General features: G+C 44.3%; 1 long non-coding RNA gene across 3 annotated transcripts in view; it reads left to right on the top strand.

The window, feature by feature from the left end:
* Positions 1–2721: 2721 nt before the first annotated feature.
* Positions 2722–6000, top strand: part of LOC146404765 (uncharacterized) — a 102215-nt gene continuing 98936 nt past the window's right edge. For all 3 annotated transcript variants that reach the window (XR_014841807.1, XR_014841809.1, XR_014841808.1), the window contains exon 1: positions 2722–2848. This is a non-coding gene — a long non-coding RNA (uncharacterized LOC146404765). The remainder of the gene's footprint in view (positions 2849–6000) is intronic.

The raw sequence follows: 6000 nt of genomic DNA, 5'->3' as shown, positions 1-6000 counted from the left end.
TGTGAGCATCCACCAAAATCTTAATACAGAAGTATGTTAAAAGTCTTTTGTTCCCTAGGCTTTTCTTTTTTGCTAGAACAGAACCTGACTGTTTAACTTGTGGTTAAGGATTATTTGTGTGGGGCACCTTGGTAGGTGAAAGTAGTGGATTTGGCATTTTGCCCATGGAATACCGGGCAGGAGCTCCAGTTACAAATTGCAGCTGTATAAAATAACAGGAAATGTGGGGCTTTGAAAGATTCCACTGGAAAGATTAATTATTTGGAAAAGAGTTATGCAGCAACTTCATGCGTTTTTGGAGAAAAGGTGGCCCATGCCATTTTTAATAGTACAAAAGAAAATTCTGCTACTAGGTGAAGAGGGGGAAGAGAGGCATTCTGGTTTCCTGGAAGGACTCACATTTAGTGTTAAAACCATCTTTATTCTCTTTGTTGGAAGACAAGGAGTTAGAAATGAAAGCCAGATAGAATCCCGGAAAGATCTGAGGCTTAGAAAAGATCGGGATTTCCTAATTCTCAGAGATGACCCTCTGTTTGTTTTTTCTTTTTTCTCCTTCCCATCCCTCACCCTGCCCCTCAACATTTAATAATTTCCTATATATCAATCTACCATGGACATTCATCTTCCTGTAGGCATAAGAATTCTAGTCACATAACCTCACACCTTCTGGGTGGACAAGTGACTGGATTTAGTGACTCTGTGATGTCTACAAAGATCAACTAACATTTATTGCCCAGCTGGGACAAACCCCAGGTGATCAGAGAAGCTGACATAAAGAGAGACCGAACAGTTTTCTGAGAACATGTTTCTACACGTTTGAAGTAAAATAATTCAATTCCTCAGTGTACTCTGCGAATTGCCAACAAATTGTAGGGGAGTTGGTATTGGGGGTGGGGGTGGAAATGGCACTTTTCTCAAGTTCCCGAGACATCTCTCTATAAATGTCTATAGAAAAGGGAGACATGCCTTCAAGTAGCTTCATCATTTTGTTTTATGGTGAACATCACTCATCGGAAGTCAGCCCTGGAGAGGTTTGTTTGGCTTGACGGTTTACTTGAGCGCTGGAGGGAGGAAATTTTCTCCCTCTATTTCTGCATCTCTTGAAAGTGAGACTGACCACCAAATACGAAAAATGTTTGCTATCTGACAGGATAGGGAATGGGATGTTCAGATCACCCAACTATTTGAACTGATCAAGAGCAACCATTTGAAGACTCTATGTGCAGTCATATATATTACGACCCAGTTCTGAAGCTGTGACACTCGGACTTTCTGAGATGACCAGGACTTTAGAACTTCAAAATCTGTCAGCAACTTTTGTCATCACTATGACAGTTAATCTTATGGAAAGTAGATGAGTAGTACTCTTGGGTATTTCCAGTTAATATAAGGCCAGACAAACATAGCTTTTATCATAGTTCTGTTAAGTTTTTAATTGGCTTTTAAGTCAAAGAAGTGTGGTTTGGGGGAGATTATGAAGGAAGTGCATGGTTTCTCCTCATTCCTAAAAATCTCATAGCATAGTCTTCTGGCTGCCTCAGATAAGCAGGGAGAAGATAACCATGAACCTTGTCTGTTTATCTGTCATCTCCATTTACTGTCCTCCCTCCTCCCCATCCCCACCATCATCTTCTGCACACTTTGCCTCTGGTACCCTCTGGTACCCACACCGGTGCCTCTGGTACTCCAGTGTCTCTGGTGTCCTCTGGTCTCTCATCTTCTTTGATAATAAACTTTTAATGCCCTTTGTGCTAAGGGTTGAGGATGATAAAATACACAGTTCCTGTCCTCAGGAGACATTCATTTTACCTGGAGAGACATGAGTGCATGTCAGTTCATGGAGGTGTATCCTTGGAGCAGAGAGTACAGCCAGGAACCTGGAAGGAAAGAAGCTGGAGTGGGAGAGGCCAGAAGCAGCACTGCCAATCACCAGTCCAGTTGGGCTGAGAACTGAAATCTGGAAAAGTCTCTGTTTTTGTTACATTTGGTATGTTGGCTCCCCCCACACCCAAGTGATATCAGAGGCATGGATCCTACTGCTTTTCCAGCCTTAACGTACTCAGGTGTCACTCGAGTCTCCTGCTAGCCCAGCCTCAAACCCTCACTCTCTCACTTAGACCAAAGCTTCTTTCCTTCTCCTAGCCTTGGAAATCCTAAAAGTCTCGCACTTTTCTATTGATCTGTCCCTCCTCCAGCCTCTGGTTCCTCCAGGATGGGGCAGAAACTGTCTGCGTGACTGGGGCCAGTGTAGAGGGCCACTGGGAAGTGGCACAGGCGTTGTAGGAGAATGAGGGAGACAGAATGATCATGTCCCAAGTCTCCACTGAGTTCCTAGGACCGGCGGCCACATGAGGGTCCTTGGCTTTGAGCAGGAGTGCGTTCAACAGTGAGTCAGTAGGAAAGTGGAAGTGAGTTTATTTAGTGAGATACTCGCATTCCATAGGCTGAATGCCTTCCATCGCAGGACGTAAAAACAGCCCTGAAGCTGGTGGGGGGGGGTTGGTTTATGGATAATTTCATAAGCTAATAAGTGGGAGGATTATTTCAACTATGGGGGGGCCAGGAAGAAGGGGGGGTTTCCAGGAATCCAGCCGTTGCCCACTTTTTGCCATTTAAATTCAGCCATTAGGCTTCGGCACTGTCATGGCGCCGGTGGGCGTGTCAGCTAACATGCTAATGTATTACAATGAGTGCTTAATGAGGCTCAAGGTCCGGGGCGGGGGAGTCCAATCTGCCGCCATCTTGCATCTAGTCGCTTCTGCCCAGTTTTCGTTGAATCCTGTCTTTCTCAACGGCTGTGTGCTCCTTTTAACGGTCGTGCTCTGCCCCTGTTCTCCCTGCCTCACAGGTGAGCCCTCCTGCTTTGTCCAGCTCTTTTGAGACTTGGGGAGGGGAGGGGGCCAGTGGGCGTGCACTCGGCTTTCCCCCGTGGCTCCCACCTTTGTTGATAGAGCACCCCCGACATAGAGCACTGATTACCCCCACCCTGTGGTCATCTGCCCTGGCAAGCAGAGCTTAAAAGACCGTAAAAGAAATTTGAGTGAATTTCCTGTTGCGGCTCAGCAGAAGCAGACCCAACTATTATCTATGAGGATGCAGGTTCCATCCCTGGCCTCGCTTAGTGGGTTAAGGATCTGGCACTGTGGGAAGCTGTGGTGTATGTAGGTCGCAGACTCGCCTGGGATCTCGCATTACTGTGGCTGTGGGGTAGGCTGGCAGTTACAGCTCTGATTAGACCCCTAGCCTGGGAACCTACATAGGCCATGGGTGTGGCCCTAAAAAAAAGAAAAGAAAAAGAAAAGGAATTTGCAGAGTTCTCTTGTGGCACAGCGGCTTAAGGGGTCCGTGTTGTCACTGCTGTAGTTCAGGCCACTGCTGTGATGTGAGTTCGATCCCTGGCCCAGGAACTTCCTTGTGCTGTGGGCGTGGCCAAAAAAAATATTTGAAAACAGCTCAACTCTTTTTCCATTCTGCTGCAGACCCTAAGACCTTCTGCAGCCCTCCCCTCACTCTGCCCCACTGTTGGCAGCAAGGCTTTGACCTCCAGTCTCCTAACTGCAGAAAACCCATGCCTTGCACACCAGGTCCACCTCTTGGGTCCCCTCACTTGGCTTGAAGGGAAGAAAGATTAGCTTGAGGGCTCCAGGGCAACTCTCCACTAGTATCTTCACTGCTCACAGTTAGAATGAATGCCTGAAGGTGAGTGGTCAGCTCAGAAAGTCAGAACTCTGGTTTTGCTTGTGTGTAAGGGTGTCATTTGTGTTTTTTAAATCTAACAAGTTCTGCCTAGATTTTGCAGCACGTTTCTTTTTTAAAAGAATGTTCTTATTACATATTTTATCCGTGGGGGGTGGTGCTCAGCTGAACCTAAATAACAAGAAAATTCCAGTACTACCTCTCTGTTACTCTTAATTAAAGAAATATCTAAAAATTTGCAGGAGTCCCCTTGTGGCTCAGCAGGTTAAGGATCTGGCATTGTCACTGCTGTGGCTCAGGTTTGATCCCTGGCCCAGGAACTTCCACATGCCTTGGGTGTGGCCAAAATGAATAAATTAAATTACATTTGTATCAGAAATTTTCAATGCCACCAGGTATTGTATTCCATGTGGACAGCACCCCCTAGAGTTGTGCAGAATACAGCTTGCACAGTTGAGCTGGCTGCCTTGTGATTTGTGGTTTTGCTTTAAGAACAATAGGCCAAAAAGGAGTTCCCATTGTGGCTCAGCAGAAAGGAGCTTTCTAGTATCAATGTGGATTCGGGTTTGGTCCCTGGCCTCGCTCAGTGGGTTAAGGATTCAGCGTTGCCATGAGATGCGGTATAGATCTCAGCCTTGGCTTGATTTGGCGTTGCTGCGGCTGTGCTGTAGGCTGGCAGCCATTGCTTCAATTAGACCTCTAGCCTGGGAACTTCCATTAAAAAAAAAAAAATCATTAGGCCATTTCACAAATATATTGTATTAGCAACCATTGCTAACATTTTTTAGCATATAAAATGTACCGGTATATATTATATAGTATATCGAGTATACATTATATTTAATCTTCACAAGAAGCCTGCTTTCAAACAAAGAAACTCATTGTCCAGCAATAAGTAGTAGTCAAGATTTGAATCTATCTCTCCTGGGCCATGCTCTTTTTCTCTCTGGATCCCACCACTTATTTTACAGATGAGCAAATACCCAGCTCAGAGAGGTTGCATAGCTTGCTTTCAGTCACACAGGGTCTTCCACTTCATTTCACAGACTTAATATATCTGCAGGAATGTGTCCTTAAAGGAGAATCTTTGGGAGAGACATAATAATATTGAAAATAGACACACACAAACACTCCTCCGCCCAAAGACATGGCTCAAGCTCTTTCTGTTACTTTTCCTCCATGTATGGTCCTCTGGGCCCCTTGGGAGAAGGTGGGCCTGGGTGGCAGGCCAATCCTGAGGGGTGTACCCTGCATGTATTACCCACAGACGAGTGTTTGGTTCTCCTATCTTGAATAAAAAAGAAAGAGATTAAGGAGTTCCTGTTGTGGCTCAGCAGAAACATCTCTGACTAGCATCCATGAGGATGCAGTTTCCATCCCTGGCCTTGCTCAGTGGGTTAAGGATCCGGCATTTGCTGTGAGCTGTGGTGTAGGCCAGCAGCCACAGCTCCAATTTGACCCCTATTCTGAGAACCTCGATATGCCTCAGATGGGGCCCTAAAAAAAAAAAAGAAAAAAAAGACAGGTTAAATGTGAGATAGACTCAATGCAAATTTGGCAAATGAAACTGAAATTCTGTAACCCAATACTTGTGTGTTTTCAGAAATGAATATTTACTTATTTTTTTTCCTGATTAAAGACAATACATGCTTTCACATAAAAAAATTATGTGGAACAATAAGTTCCCACTGTATAGCACAGGGAGCTATAGTCAGTATCTTATAATAACCTATAATGCAAAAGAATCTGAAAAAATATGTATGTATATAACTGAATCACTTTGCTGTATACCTGAAACACTAAATCAACTACACTTCAATTTAAAAAAAAGAAAATTTATGTGATACTGAAAAGTCTCAGGAAAAATGTAAAATCCTATTATCCAAAGATTTACAGCTAACAGAAAGAAACTGCATGTTTATTTGCTCCTTGCAGCTGTCCTACTGGGGCTGAGGCAAGGCATTTTTTTTAGTCCTAAGAGGACAGAGAAGACCAGAACTCACATTGCATAACGGGGAGAATGGCCTACATAGGCCTGAATCCAGTGCTATTCTTAGTCAAAACTACTCTTTTTCCTCAATCTTCAGCAAAATGTCAGTGTCTTCTCCTTTAATTCAGTACTAAAAGCGATTTACAGACTTGAAAAGCCATTTCTCCATTATATTGGGGGCTCAATAAATGCTCTGAATTGAAATGGAATGAAATAGATGGACAGTGGGGACAGGGACCATTGTCTCAGATTTTATGAAGGAAATGGTCTGATGGAGGAATTAAGGCAAACGTGGGTGGGTCAGACAGATCTGG

This window comes from Sus scrofa, chromosome 3, assembly GCF_054392235.1.
Source record: "Sus scrofa isolate SSC_HxYL_T2T_F1_AM1 chromosome 3, Sscrofa_HxYL_maternal_Yorkshire_Landrace_v2.0, whole genome shotgun sequence".
Lineage (NCBI taxonomy): Eukaryota > Metazoa > Chordata > Mammalia > Artiodactyla > Suidae > Sus > Sus scrofa.
The sequence above is the reverse complement of the archived record's forward strand: the minus strand, read 5'-3'. Positions and strand labels throughout refer to the sequence as shown.